Source organism: Trachypithecus francoisi, unplaced genomic scaffold (assembly GCF_009764315.1).
Source record: "Trachypithecus francoisi isolate TF-2019V2 unplaced genomic scaffold, Tfra_2.0 Contig01705, whole genome shotgun sequence".
NCBI lineage: Eukaryota > Metazoa > Chordata > Mammalia > Primates > Cercopithecidae > Trachypithecus > Trachypithecus francoisi.
The window spans coordinates 49,388-65,235 of record NW_022681450.1 but is presented as its reverse complement, the minus strand read 5'-3'; the positions used below and the strand labels follow the sequence as shown (position 1 = coordinate 65,235).

The following is a 15,848-nucleotide window of genomic DNA, read 5'->3' as shown; positions in this document are numbered from 1 at the left end:
ACCTTCCCCATGGCTAGTGCAGCAGGAAGTGGGGAGTTGCTCAAGGGCCCCACAGGACACTGCTCTCTGAGATCCAGGAGAGGGAGCCTGGGACACAGCAGGGGCTCAGAGCTGGAGAGACTCATCCCAACTTACTCTGCAGCCAGGATGGGCTCAGCCCTCCCCATGCTGACATCCCCTGGGGTCTGTCCTAAGGGTTCGGACCTGGTCAGGCCCCTCTGTGTAGAGGAAGGATGGGCAGTGGCCAGAGAGTCCGTCTGGGGGGGACGTTGCTCACACCTGAGAGGGCAGGTAGGGATGGGCCATGTTCTGGGAACAAAGAGAGCTCATCCCTTGCCCCCAGGTTGTGTACATGAGAGAGCTCTGTCCTCCCTCCTGGCTTCACGAAGGACAGCAGGGGGCAGGTGGTCACATCCCAGATAGTGCCTGGGCGTGATCATCACATACTCTTCGAGCTTCCTGAGGTGCAGAGGGAAGGTCACAGGGTGCCTGGCTATTCCCCAGAGGCACTGTGGGCCCTCAGGCAGCTGTGGTTCTGTGTCAGCACTGGGCTCAGCCTGTCATGCCCTAGAGAACAGGACAGATGGAGCGGGGGTAGGGCATTTAGGGAGCAGTCACAGAAAGAGTTGATGAGGATGGAAGGAGATCATGAGGTGAAAGTGCCCAGAGTGGTGTCGCGTGCACCAGCGTTGCCCTGGCAGATGCTTTTTTTTGTTTTTTTTTTTTTTAGACGGAGTCTTGCTCTGTCGCCCAGGCTGGAGTGCAGTGGCGCGATCTCGGCTCACTCTTAGCTCCGCCTCCCGGGTTCACGCCATTCTCCTACCTCAGCCTCCCTAGTAGCTGGGACTACGGGTGCCCGCCACCACGCCCGGCTAATTTTTTGTATTTTTAGTACAGACGGGGTTTCACCGTGTTAGCCAGGATGGTCTCGATCTCCTGACCTCGTGATTCGCTCGCCTCGGCCTCCCAAAGTGGCTTTTTAGCTGGACCCCAGGGAAGGAGTGGGTGTGTGGGGCAGGAGGTACCTGCAGAGGAAGCGGCCTCATGCTGGCGGCTGCCTGGTTGCAGGGAGGAGCTGATAGAATCTGTATGGAGAGCTTGGAGGGTAAGGAGGACGTGGGCTGGGCTGCCCTGTGAGGGTGGACCCTGGTTGGCTGTGGGTTCCGCTGAGGGAGGTCAGCAGTCACTGGGAAGGCTCCAGGCTGGAGGGACTCTGCCGCCCTCTGGTGGACTGAAAGGGAAGTGTGGGTGGCCGCAGTCCCAGGCCGGGCTGCGTGTTTTATTCCACATGGATTTGCACATTTCACGCGAGGTCACCCACATGTTATGTCAGAGCTCCATCACGTTCCAGCCACATGAGTCCCAGTTTCTGTGGCTGCAGGTTCACTGTCCGCCCTCTTTCACAATCACATGTCCCAGACACAGATTTGTGTCACCTGTGAGTTTGTGTTTGTGTGCAGTGGGCTGCACTGTGTATGCCCTGGGGCAGTGATGTCTGCGGCTGAGCACTGGTTGGAGGTTTGGGAGCAGAAGAGGGAGGTACAGGGTGGGAAGATCAGTGTCAGGGGAGCAGAGAGGGAGCAGGGACAAGTCATCTTTATTTCTTACTCCCAGGGGACCAGAACTCAGGACCCTGACTCTGGGGCTCAGCACCACACCCTGTTAGTGTCCCTGGGTGTCACGAGTGCTCATAATTTTATGTTGTCTTGGATTTTTTTAAGTTGTAAGTTTAAGTGCCTTATATCAGAGGCAGGGCTTGGTCACCATGACAGTTTTCAATACTGTACCCGGTCCAAATGGCTCCAGTTGGTGGCCAGAGATAAAATCTTAGAGGCATCTCTCCTGCTTAATGTGTTGGGCTCCCCTGTCTCCAGCTGGTTCTTTTAAAAGGACAATTCTGACCTTTTTATTCTTAAATTTAAAGTGACCACCTCTCAGTCACAGCGTGATCTCCTGGCCCCAGTGCCTGCTTTAAACGAACTCAGTCAATAAACCTGTCAGATAGCATCCTGGCCCCAGTAAAGCCAAGACCCACAGGTCCCTTTTCTTTCTTCCTCCCTTTCTTTCTTCCTCTCCTTCCTTCCTTCCTTCCTTCCTTCCTTCCTTCCTTCCTTCCTTCCATCCTTCCTTCCTTCCTTCCCTCCCTCCCTCCCTTTCTCTCTCTCTCTCTCTCTCTCTCTTTCTTTTTCTTTCTTTCTTTCTTCTTTCCTGTCTTTCTTTCTTAGACAGAGTCTCACTCCATCACCAGGCTGGAGTGCAGTGGCGTGATCTCGGCTTATCACAACCTCAGCCTCTCGGGTTCAAGTGATTCTCCTGCCACAGCCTCCTGGGTAGCTGGGACTACAGGAGCGCGCCACCATGCCTGGCTACGTTTTGTATTTTTAGTATAGATGGGGTTTCACCATGTTGGCCAGGATGGTATCGAGCTCTTGACCTCATGATCCACCCACTTCAGCCTCCCAGAGTGCTGGGATTACAGGCGTGAGCCACTGTGCTCGGCCCAGGTCCTTTTCTTTTCCCTGTCTGGGCTTCCTCACCTTGGTGTCTGTGGTCTCCAGGTGTGCTGTGTGCCCCCCAGTGTTGGTAAATAGTAACAACACTTAAACTTTCACATTGTGGTTGTGTCACAGAGCCTCACCTGCCATCCAGGGCCTGACACTGAGGCTGCCCCATGGGACCCGTGCAGGTTGAGCCCCTGCTGGTGCTCTTTTCTTGGGGCCTCTGGTGCTGCTGGGGACAGGAGCTGCCAGCTAACTTTATGAAGAAACTGAAGAGTTTTATTTGAAATAGTGGGGTCAGATGATGTATTCCTGGGCTTGGGCTGGTATAACAAACACCGTAGCCTGGGTGACTTAAACAGTAGAAATCTATTTCTCACAGCTCTGGAGGCTGGGATGTCCAAGGTCAAGGTTCCCGCTGATCCAGTCCTGGTGAGGGACCCCTTGCAGATGCCTGCTTTCTTGCTATATCTGCACATGGTGGGTGCTTGGGAGGGGGTGGAGAGACAGAGAAGGAGAGAGAACATTTTCCTGTGCCTTCCTGTTTTTATAAGGGCACTAATTTTATCATGAAGCTTCCACCTTGTGACCTAGTCTTACTCTAATTGCTTCCCAAAGACCCTCTTCTCCAAGTTCCATCACATTAAGGATAAAGGCTTCAGCAATTTTTGGGGGACACATTCAGTTTCCAGCAGGGGAACTGGGAGCTGCTTCCTTTCCCGTTCATGAGACCTGGCTTTCTTTGCTGGGATGGTTTCACACTCACAGTCCCACACTGGGCTGTAGCCCCACAGAGCCTGTTTCCTCCTCACTTCTTCTGCCCATTCCTGGGTTTTTCTTCCTGTGCTGCCATCTCCCTGTGGCTTCACCTGCTTCAGTTGCAAGCAGCTGCCCCTAGGTCACTGCCCACCTCACTATCTCTTGCCTCACTGTTGCAAGAGAAGGGTGGTGTCACATTGTGGTTTTGATTTGCATTTCCCTGATTGTTAGTGATGTTGAATATTTTTATGTGTTTGTTGGCCATTTGTATATCTTTCTTCAGGAATTGTCTATTCATGCCCTTTGCCCACTTTTTGATGGGATTGTTTGTTTGCTTTTTCCTTGCTAATTTGGTTGAGTTCATTATAGATTCTGGATATTAGTCCTTTGTCAGATGTATACATTGTGAAGATTTTCTCCCACTCTGTGGGTTGTCTGTTTTCTCTGCTGACTGTTCCTTTTGTCATGTGAATGCTCTTTAGTTTAATTAAGTCCCAGCTATTTATCTTTGTTTTTATTGCATTTGCTTTTGGGTTCTTTGTCATGAACTCTTTCCTAAGCCAATGTTTAGAAGGGTTTTTCTGATGTTGTCTTCTATAACTTTTATAGTTTCAGGTCTTAGATTTAAGTCTTTGATCCATCTTGAGTTGATTTTTGTATAAGGTGAGAAATGAGGATGGGCGCTGTCCAAGGTGCTGCTCTCTGTGGCCGGATTAACAGTGAGGCACCCTGATGTGTCACCAAGGAGGAGGCCCTTGAAAAAAGCTGTTCTTCAGGGGTGCTTGCATCATGGTGGGGTTGGGGGGGTAGACACTCTGGAGTGGGCTGGACCCATGAACTGCAGGGACCCTGTTCTGTTTCAGCGACCAGCTCCTCCAGCCCCATGTTTTTCTCTGTAGCTGATTCTCTGGTGTGATCTCTGAGCCTGTGTTAGTCCTCCTCACAATGGTCAGAGCTGTGTGTGGAGATCTAATGGGGAGTATATGGCTCATGTGCTCACACAGAGTGTCCTGGGGTCAGGCTTTATGACCTACCCTGACCCAACTCCATAGCAAGATCTGAATAGTGTGCCAAGTAAGATAAAGTCAGAATCCATGAGAGAGGGTGAGAGTCCTGGCAGTGCTGGGGTCTGTGCCTCCAGCTTAACTCTCAGTTTCTCTGCAAATACACTTATGTTGTGCATCTGCAGTTGGCTGGGCAGTTTCATGTCTCTAAATCCTTGACTCTCTCTATGGATAAGGTCATGAAGGGTCTGCATGTAAGTGTATGAGGGCTATCTGATCAGGGTGGGTATGTTTTACATAGTGGGTTTTCTTCACCAAAGACTTTTCAAAAAATTGTGGTAGAGTGTATATATGTACACTCATACATATTTATATGTATAAGATAAATATATATTTATAAATATATCTGTAAATATGCACATTTATAGATGTATAATGTGCCATTTTAACCACTTTAAAATGTGCAATCAAATGGAATTAACCACATTCACTATGTTAAATAACCATCACTAGTATTTTTCTTAGAAAATTTTCATCATTCCAAACTGAAACTCTATATCTTTTAAGCAACAACTCTCTATTTCTTCCACCCTAGACCTTGATTATCTCTAGTTTGCTTTCTGTCTCTATGAATTTGCCTGTTCTTGGGGTTTCTATAAATGGAATCCTACACATACATCATTTTGTTTCTGGCACATTTCAGTTAGCATAATGTTTCCAAGGTCCCTGCATGTTCCAGCGGGTGTCAGAGCTTCATTCCTCTTTATGGCTGATTCACATTTTGTTTTTATGTTTGTCCATATCCATGTGTTGATGGACGTTTGGGTTTCTCCATATTTTATCTATTGTGAATAATGCTGCAATCAACACTTCCATCTGAGTACATGTTTGAGTCCCTGGATTCAATTCTTTGCATATAGAGCTAGGAGTAGGTGCTGTTTCACACAATAATTCTATGATTAGCACTTTGAGGAACAGCATAACTGTCTCTCATAGTGGCTGTACCTTTTTATATTCTCACTAGTAATGTAAGAGGATTCCAAATTCTATGTAAGGCTGCCACATGTTATTTAACATTTTAAAAGAATGATAGCCATTGCTGTCACTGTAATATGGTATCTCATTGTGGCTTTGACTTTGCAGTTTTCTAATAACTAATGATATTGAGTGTCTTTTCATGTCCTTATTGACTATCTGTATTTCTTCTTCTCCTTCTCCTTCATTCTTCTTCTTCTTCATTTTATTTATTTATTTTTTTGAGATGGAGTCTCGCTCTTTTGCCCAGGCTGGAGTGCAGTGGTGTGATCTCGGCTCACTGCAACCTCCACCTCCTGGGTTCAAGTAATTCTCCTGCCTTAGCCTCCCAGGTAGCTGGGACTACAAGTGTGCACCACCAAGCCTGGCTAATTTTTGTATTTTTAGTAGAGATGGGGTTTCACCATGCTGGCCAGTCTGGTCTCAAACTCCTGACCTCGTGATCTACCTGCCTCAGCCTCCCAAAGTGCTGGGATTACAGGTGTGAGCCACTGCACCTGGCCTGTATATCTTCTTTGAAGAGATATCTATTTGAGTTTTTGCCCACTTATAAATGGGGTGGTTTGTCTTTTTGTTATTGAGTTGTAGCAGTTCTTTATATATCCTGGACATAAAACTCTTCTATATGTAATTTGCAATTTTTTTCTCCCATTCTGTGCCTGGTCTTTTCACTTTCTTGATAATGTCCTTTGATGCACAAAAGGCTTGCATATTTATAGAGCTTAATTTATCTATTTTTCCTTGGTGTTGTTCATACTTTTGTGTCATATCTGACAATCCATTGCCACATTTTCTTTTTCTTTTTTTAAAAAATATATATTTTATTTACATAGGTTTTTGGGGGAACAGATTGGTATTTGGTTACGTGAGTAAGTTATTTAGTGGTGATTTGTGAGATTTTGGTCCACCCATCACCCAAGCAGTGTACACTGAACCCAATTTGTAGTATTTTTTCCCTCACTCCCTTCCCACCCTTTTTACGTGAGTCCCCAAAATCCATTGTGTAATTCTTACGCCTTTACAGCCTCATAACTTAGCTCCCACTTATGAATGAGAACATATGATGTTTGGTTTCCATTCCTGAGTCACTTCACTTAGAATAATAATCTCCAGTCCCATCCAGGTTGCTGAGAATGCCGTTAATTCATTCCTTTTTATGGCTGAGTAGTATTCCATCATATGTATATACATATATACATACCAAGTTTCTTTATCCACTCATTGATTGATGGACATTTTTGTTGGTTCCACATTTTTGCAATTGCAAATTGTGCTGCTATAAACATGCATGTGCAAGTATCTTTTTTGTATAATGACTTCTTTTATTCTGGGTGGATACCCAAAAGTGGGATTGCTGGATCAAATGGTAGTTCTACTTTTAGCGCTTTAAGGAATCTCCACACTAGTTTTCATAGTGGTTGCACTAGTTCACACTCCCACCTGCAGTGTAGAAGTGTTCCCTTTTCACCGCATTCATGCCAACATCTATTTTTTTTTATTATGGCCACTGTTGCAAGAGAAGGGTGGTGTCACATTGTGGTTTTGATTTGCATTTCCCTGATTGTTAGTGATGTTGAATATTTTTATGTGTTTGTTGGCCATTTGTATATCTTTCTTCAGGAATTGTCTATTCATGTCCTTTGCCCACTTTTTGATGGGATTATTTGTTTGCTTTTTCCTTGCTAATTTGGTTGAGTTCATTATAGATTCTGGATATTAGTCCTTTGTCAGATGTATACATTGTGAAGATTTTCTCCCACTCTGTGGGTTGTCTGTTTACTCTGCTGACTTTTCCTTTTGTCATGTGAATGCTCTTTAGTTTAATTAAGTCCCAGCTATTTATCTTTGTTTTTATTGCATTTGCTTTTGGGTTCTTTGTCATGAACTCTTTCCTAAGCCAATGTTTAGAAGGGTTTTTCTGATGTTATCTTCTATAACTTTTATAGTTTCAGGTCTTAGATTTAAGTCTTTGATCCATCTTGAGTTGATTTTTGTATAAGGTGAGAAATGAGGATCCACTTTCATTCTTCTACATGTGGCTTGTCAATTATTCCAGCCCCATTTGTTGAATAGGGTGTAATTTTTCCATGTTATATTTTTGTTTGCTTTGTCAAAGATCAGTTGACTGTAAGTATTTGGGTTTATTTCTGGGTTCTCTGTTCTGTTCTGTTGTTTCATGTGCCTATTTTTATACCAGTACCATGCTGTTTTGGTGACTATGGCTTTACAGTATAGTTTGAAATCAGGTAATGTGATGCCTCCAGACTTGTTCTTTTTGCTTAGTCTTGCTTTGGCTATATGGGCTCTTTTTGGTTCTATATGAATTTTAGGATTTTTTTCTAGTTCTGTGAAGAATAATGGTGGTTTCTTTTTTTTTTTTTTGAGACGGAGTCTCGCTCTGTCGCCCAGGCTGGAGTGCAGTGGCTGGATCTCGGCTCACTGCAAGTTCCGCCTCCTGGGTTTACGCCATTCTCCTGCCTCAGCCTCCCGAGTAGCTGGGACTACAGGCACCCACCACCTCGCCTGGCTAGTTTTTTTGTATTTTTTTAGTAGAGACGGGGTTTCACCATGTTAGCCAGGATGGTCTCGATCTCCTGACCTCGTGATCCGCCCGTCTCGGCCTCCCGAAGTGCTGGGATTACAGGCTTGAGCCACTGCCCCTGGCCAATGGTGGTATTTTGATGGGAATTGCATGGGATTTGTAGATTACTTTTGGCAGTATGGTCATTTTCACAATATTGATTCTACCCATCCATGAGCATGGGATGTGTTTCCATTTGTTTGTGTCATCTATGCTTTATTTTAGCAGTGTTTTGTAATTTTCCTTGTAGAGATCTTGTGCCACCTTGGTAGGTATATTGCTAAGTATTTAATTTTTTTCCAGTATTGTAAAAGGAGTTGAGTTCTTGATTTGATTCTCAGCCTGGTCACTGTTGGTGTATAGGAGACCTACTGATTTGTGTACATTAATTTTGTATCTGGATAGTTTGCTGGATTCTTTTATCAGTTCTAGGAGCTTTTTGGAGGAGTCTTTAGGGTTTTCTAGGTATACAATTATATTGTCAGCAAACAGTGACAGTTTGACTTCTTCTTTACTGATTTGGATGCCCTTTTATTTCTTTCTCTTGTCTGATTGCTCGGCTAGAACTTCCAGTACTATATTGAATAGAAGTGGTGAGACTGGGCATCCTTGTCTTGTTCTAGTTCTCAGAGGGAATGCTTTCAACCTTTCCTCATTCAGTATTATGTCGGCTGTGGGTTGGTCATAGATGGCTTTTATTACATTGAGGTATGTCCCTTGTATGCTGATTTTGTTGAGAGTTTTAATCATAAAGGGATACTGGATTTTGTCAATTTTTTTTTCTGCTTCTGTTGAGATGATCCTGTGGTTTTGTTTTTAATTCTATTTATGCGCTGTATCACATTTATTGACTTGCATATGTTAAACCATCCCTGCATCCCTGGTGTGAAACCCACTTGATCATGGTGGATTAACTTTTTGATATATTGTTGGATTCAGTTAACTAGTATTTTGTTAAGGATTTTTGCATCTATGTTCATCAGGGATATTGGTCTGTAGTTTTCTTTTTTGGTTATGTTCTTTCCTGGTTTTGGTATTAGGGTGATACTGGCTTCATATAATGATTTAGAGAGGATTCCCTCATTCTCTATCTTGTGAAATAGTGTTAATAGGATTGGTACCAATTCTTCTTTGAATGTCTGGTAGAATTTAGCTGTGGATCCATCTGGTCCTGGATTTTTTTTTTTTTGTTGGAAATTTAAAAAATTAACATTTCAATTTCACAGCCTGCTATTGGTCTGTTCATGGTATCTAATTCTTCCTGATATAACCTAGGAGGGTTGTATCTTTCCAGGAATTTATTCATCTTTTTTAGGTTTTTTAGTTTATGCACGTACTGGTGTTCATAGTAGCCTTTAACGATCTTTAGTATTTCTGTGGTGTCAGTTGTAATATCTCCCATTTTGTTTCCAATTGAGCTTATTTGGATTTTCCCTCTTCATTTCTTGGTTATTCTTGCTAATGGTCTATCAATTTTATTTACCTTTTCAAAAAACCAGCTTTTTGTTACATTTATCTTTTGTCTTTTTTTGGTTTCAATTTCATTTAGTTCTGGTCTGATCTTGATTATTTTCTTTCTTCTGCTGGGTTTGGGTTTGATTTGTTCTTTTTTCTCTAGTTCCTTGAGGTGTGACCTTAGATTGTCAGTTTGTGCTCCTTCAGACTCTGGCGTAGGCATTTAGGGCTATGAACTTTCCTCTAAGCACCGCCTTTGCTGTATCCCAGAGGTTTTGATAGGTTGTGTCACTATTGTTGTTCAGTTTGAAGAATTTTTAAATTTCCATCTTGATTTCGTTGTTGACCCAGTGATCGTTCAGGAGCACGTTATTTAATTTCCATGTGTTTGCATGGTTTTGAAGGTTCCTTTTGGAGTTGATTTCCAGTTTTATTCCACTATTGTCTGAGAGAGTACTTGATATGATTTTAATTTTCTGAAACTTATTGAAACTTGTTTTGTGGCCTATCATATGGTCTATCTTGGAGAAAGTTCCATGCACTGATGAATAGCATGTATATTCTGTGGTTGTTGCGTAGAATGTTCTGTAGATATCTGTTAAGTCCATTTGTTCCCCCTTGGGAGGCTAAGTCAGGAGAATTGCTTGAACCTGGGAGGCAGAGGTTGCAGTGGGCTGAGATTACGCCACTACGCTCCAGCCTGGGTGACAGAGTGAAACTCCATCTCAAAAAAAAAAAAAAAAAAAATTGGAGGTGGGGCCTTTGGGAGGTAATTAGAATAAGAGTCCGTCATAAAGGTAGGGGCTTCATGATGGAATTAATGCTCCTATAAAAAGTGGAAGACCCAGGAAAATGATCTCTATCTCCTTTTTTCTGTCTTGCCACCCCCTCCCAACCCTCCACCATGTGCAGATACAGCAAGAAAGCAGGCATCTGCAAGAAAGCCCTCACCAGGACTAAATCAGCTGACACCTCCACCTTGGACTTCCCAGCTTCCAGAACTGTGAGATGTAGATTTCTATTGCTTAAGTCACCAAGGCTATGGTGTTTTTAATAGCAGCTCAAGCCCAGGAATACATCATCTGACTCACTGCTTTGAATGAAGCTCTTCAGTTTCTCCATCAACTTAGCTGGCAGCTCCTGTGCCCAGCAGCATCAGAAGCCCCAACAAAAGAGCTCCAGGAGGGGCTCAACCTGCACGGGGGGCAGCCTCAATGTCAAGTCCTGGATGGCAGGTGAGGCCTCAGTGACAAAACCACAATGTGAAAGTGTAAGAGTTTCTAACTACTTACAGATACTGGAAAGCACAGGGCACACTTGGAGACCACGGACACTGGGGTCGGAGAGCCTAGGCAGGGAGGAGAGAAGGGAACTGTAGGCCAATGGCTTTATTGGGTCCAGGGTGTTGTTGACAGGTTTCCAGGAGGGAGCTTTGATGGGTGTGTTTAAAGCAGCAAACACTGGGGCAAGAAGATCACGCTGTGGCTGAGAGGTAGTCACTTTAAATTGGAGGGCAAATGTCAGAACTGTTTCAGTTTAAAGGAGGCAGCTGGAGAGAGGGGAGCCCAGCACACTCTGCAGGAGAGAAGCCTCTAAGATTTTATCTCTGGCCACCAACTGGAGCCATTTGGACCGGGCACAGTAATGGAAACTGTGATGGTGACAAATATGGGAATCACTCTGACATGTTGCAGTTAAATTTACACCTTAAAAAATGGATGCCAAGACAACATAAACAAGACCTAGGGACACCAACAGGGTATGGTGCTGTGCCCCAAAGTCAGGGTCCTGGGTTCTTATCCAAGTGAGAAATAAAGATAACTTTTCCCTGCTCCCTCTCTCCTCCCCTGACACTGATCTTCCCACCCTGCACCTCCCTCTTCTGCTCCCAAACCCCCACCCAGTGCTCAGTCCCAGATATCACTGCCCCCCAGGGCATGTGCAGTACAGCCCACTGCACACAAACACAAACTCACAGAAGGTGATGACAATTTGTGTTTGGGACATCTGATTGTGAAAGAGGGAGGACAGCGTGCTTGCAGCCACAGAGACTGAAACTAGAACGTGCTGGAACATGCGGTGTTTGGTTTTCTGTTCCTGTGTTAGTTTGCTGAGAATAATTGTTTCAAGCTTCATCCATATCCCTGCAAAGGAATGATTTATAATCCTTTGGGTATATACCCAGGAATGGGATTAGTGGGTCAAATGGTATTTCTTGTTCTAGATCCTTAAGGAATTGCCACACTGTCTTCCACAATGGTTGAACTAATTTACACTCCCACCAACAGTGTAAACATATTCCTATTTCTCCACATCCTCTCCAGCATCTGTTGTTTCCTGACTTTTCAATGATTGCCATTCTAACTGGCATAAGATGGTATCTCATTGTGGTTTTGATTTGCATGTCTCCACTGACCAGTGATGATGAGCTTTTTCCATATGTTTTTTGGTCAATAAATGTCTTCTTTTGAGAAGTGCTTGTTCATATCCTTCTCCCATTTTTGATGGGGATGTTTGGTTTTATCTTAAAAATTTGTTTAAGTTCCTTGTGGCTTCTAGATATTAGCCCTTTGTCGGATGGATTGATTGTAAAATTTTTCTCCTATTCTGTAGGTTGCCTGTTCATTCTGATGAGTTTCTTTTGCTGTGCAGAAGCTCTTTAGTTTAATTAGATCCCATTGGTCAATTCTGGCTTTTGTTTCCATTGCTTTTGGAGTCATGAAGTCTTTGCCCATGCCTATGTTCTGAATGGTATTGCCTAGATTTTCTTCTAGGGTTTTTATGGTTTTAGGCCTTATGTTTAACTCTTTAATCCATCTTGAGTTAATTTTTGTATAATGTGTAAGGAAGGCGTCCAGTTTCAGTTTTCTGCATATGGCTAGACAGTTTTCCCAACACCATTTATTAAATAGGGAATCCTTTCCCCATTTCTTGTTTATGTTAGGTTTGTCATGGTTGTAGATGTGTGGTGTTACTTCTGAGGCCTCTGTGTTCTATTACATTGGTCTATATATCTGTTTTCGTACCAGTAAAATATTTTTTTTGGTTACTGTAGCCTTGTATTATAGTTTGAAATCAGGTAGTGTGATGCCTCCAGCTTTGTTCTTTTTGCTTAGGATTGTCTTGGCTATACAGGCACTTTTTTGGTTCCATATAAAATTTAAATTAGTTTTTTCTAATTCTGTGAAGAAAGTCAATGGTAGCTTGATGGGGATAGCATTGAATCTATACATTACTTTGGGCAGTATAGCCATTTTCATGATATTGATTCTTCCTATCCACAAACATGGAATGTTTTTCCATTTGTTTGTGTCTTCTCTTATTTCCTTGAGCAGTGGTATGTAGTTCTCCTTGAAGAGGTCCTTCACATCTCTTGTAAGTTGTATTTCTAGGTATTTTATTCTCTTTGTAGGAATTGTGAATGGGAGTTTACTCATAATTTGGCTCTCTGTTTGTCTATTATTGGTGTATAGGAATGCTTGTGATTTTTGCACACTGATTTTGTATCCTGAGACTTTGCTGAAGTTGCTTATCAGCTTAAGGAGATTTTGGGCTGAGACAATGGGGTTTTCTAAATATACAATCATGTCATCTGCAAACAGAGACAATTTGACTTCTTCTGTTCCTATGTGAATACCCTTTATTTCTTTCTCTTGCCTGATTGCCCTGGCCAGAACTTCCAATACTATGTTGAATAGGAGTGGTGAGAGAGGGTACCCTTGTCTTGTGCCTATTTTCAAAGGGAATTTTTCCCGTTTTTGCCCATTCAGTTTGATATTGGCTGTGGGTTTGTCATAAATAGCTCTTATTATTTTGAGACATGTTCCATAAACACCTAGTTTATTGAGAGTTTTTAGCATGAAGGGGTGTTGAATTTTATCAAAAGCCTTTTCTGCATCTATTGAGATAATCATGTGGTTTTTGTCATTGGTTTTGTTTATGTAATGGATTATGTTTATTGATTTGTATATGCTGAACCAGCCTTACATTCCAGGGATGAAGCCATCTTGATCGTGCTGGATAAGTTTTTGATGTGCTGCTGGATTCGGTTTGACAATATTTTATTGAGGATTTTCGCATCGATGTTCATCAGGGATATTGGCCTGAAATTTTCTTTTTTGGTTGTCTCTTTGCCAGGTTTTGGTATCAGGATGATGCTGGCCTCATAAAATGAGTTAGAGAGGAGTCCCTCTTTTTCTATTGTTTGGAATAGTTTCAGAAGGAATGGTACCAGCTCCTCTTTGTACCTCTGGTGGAATTTGGCTGTGAATCCATCTGGTCCTGGGCTTTTTTTTTTGGTTAGTAGGCTGTTAATTACTGCCTCAATTTCAGAACTTGTTGTTGGACTCTTCAGGGATTCGACTTCTTCCTGGTTTAGTCTTGGGAGGGTGTATGTGTCCAGGAATTTATCCACTTCTTCTAGTACCTTTTGAAACCAAAAACACATTCTACTTTTTATAATATACTTTGATATAGGGTTTTAAAAATATCTGTTTTAATCACATACTGTAATTACATAATAAGCTCCTAGTAACCGTTTGATATGGTTTGGATCTGTGTCTCTGCCCAAATCTCATATCAAATTATAATCTCCAATATTGGAGGTGGGGCCAGGTGAGATGTGATTGAAATATGGGGGAGGTCTCTCATGATATAACATCATTGCCCTTGGTGCTGCCATAATAATTGAGAATTCTTGTGAGATCTGATTGTTTAACCATGTGTAGCACCTCCCCCTTGCTCTCCTCTTCTTGCTTCCGTCATGTGAGATTCCTTGCTCCCTCTTTGCCTTCCCCCATTGTAAGTTTTCTGAGGCCTCCCCAGAAGCAGAGCAGGTGCCAGAATTATGCTTCCTGTACAGCCTGCCAAACCATGGGTGAATTCGACCTCTTTTCTTTTTGTTTTTTCTTTTATTTATTTATTTATTTTTGAGACGGAGTCTTGCTCTGTCGCCCAGGCTGGTGTGCAGTGGTGCGATCTCGGCTCACTGCAACCTCCGCCTCCCTGGTTCATGCCATTCTCCTACCTCAGCCTCCCGAGTAGCTGGGACTACAGGTGCCCGCCACCACGCCTGGCTAAGTTTTTGTATTTTTAGTAGAAACGGGGTTTCACCGTGTTAGCCAGGATGGTCTTGATCTCCTGACCTTGTGGTCCACCCGCCTCAGTCTCCCAAAGTGCTGAAATTACAGGCATGAGCCACCGCACTCGGCGTCAACCTCTTTTCTTTATAAATTACCCAGTCTTGGATATATCTTGGTAGCAACATGGGAACAGACTAATACACCCTTATATTCAGTAGAACAAACTAGAAAGTAAGCAGTTCTAACTATGTACCTGATGTGAAGCTCAGGACAACGAACAGAGTTATGAAGATAATGCCTGGAACCTCTCCCAGCGTGGCCAAGAGGCATAGCTGGGACATGGACTGGCTGTTGTTCCCAGGCTTTGCTATGGTTACATCTCTTGAACTCAGAATCTAAGAGCTCAAATCTAAAGACATAGGACTATAGACAAATTAAAGAAATGTGTATATGCAGAGCAGCTGTTTGATGACCTTAAAACATCTAGTAGGCATTATAAACCTGTCTGCCAACAGACCCAGGCACAAATATCTAAATTAAATTCTGAAGACATTTCTACTTTATTTTACCAATGATTTAAAAACCATCTTTATTTAAAGTTTACTAAAAATGCATGAACTGAAAAGCATTTGTACTTATTTACTTTATGAGTACTCATTTATCTTTACATTAAATTGATACCATGTGTAAACTATATACAAACATATGGATAGACGTATACATATACGTAATGTAACATATTGCATATACATGTACCCATAAAGATAGAGGGTGACAAACAGACTTTAGAGTTTTAATTTTAGGACTTTAAGCATGAGGTGGGTAAAACTCAGTATTTTAAAAGGACAGATGGATTCAAATTGTGCCTTTGTAAATGAAAAAAGTAACGTTTATCTGAAGAAGTTCTTACTGAGTTTTAGAAAAAATGGGTAGCAAATTTACATCTCAAAGCACAAAAAGGGACAGAATTTAAGCTTTTACAAGAAGGAATTTGGATGTGTTCAAGAAAGATTAAAAATAGATACTAAGTTAACACAAAAATGATAGAAATTTACCATAAGATTTTATAAGAAAACTAATTTTATTTTAATAGGTAGCTTTAATTTGGTCTCTGTTTACCAACTGGACCACTGAGCTCAGGACAGAGCCCATTAAAGAAGAGGGATGACAAAGTCTTTGCAATTTTTAGATCCTAATAATTTAAATATGTGAAAAGAAGACACGGTTGGAAGGGAGAGGACCTAGACCTTTAAAAATCAAGGATTTCACTGAATCCCAGGTCCCTGAGAAGAGTAAAATGTCATGGGAACCATAATGTGCAACACTTCCACAGTTTACTTTGCTACAAAGACATTTTTCTTATTGTTTAAACTGTGTCTTTCTTATCTAAACATGCAAAGATATAAGTAGTCTTCTGAAGTAGTAATCATTTATT

General features: G+C 42.4%; 1 long non-coding RNA gene across 3 annotated transcripts in view; it reads left to right on the top strand.

The window, feature by feature from the left end:
* The window catches only part of LOC117075302, a 36,701-nt gene that overhangs the window by 840 nt on the left and 20,013 nt on the right, over positions 1–15,848 (top strand). For all 3 annotated transcript variants that reach the window (XR_004433949.1, XR_004433951.1, XR_004433945.1), the window contains exon 2: positions 10,245–10,567. This is a non-coding gene — a long non-coding RNA (uncharacterized LOC117075302). The remainder of the gene's footprint in view (positions 1–10,244; positions 10,568–15,848) is intronic.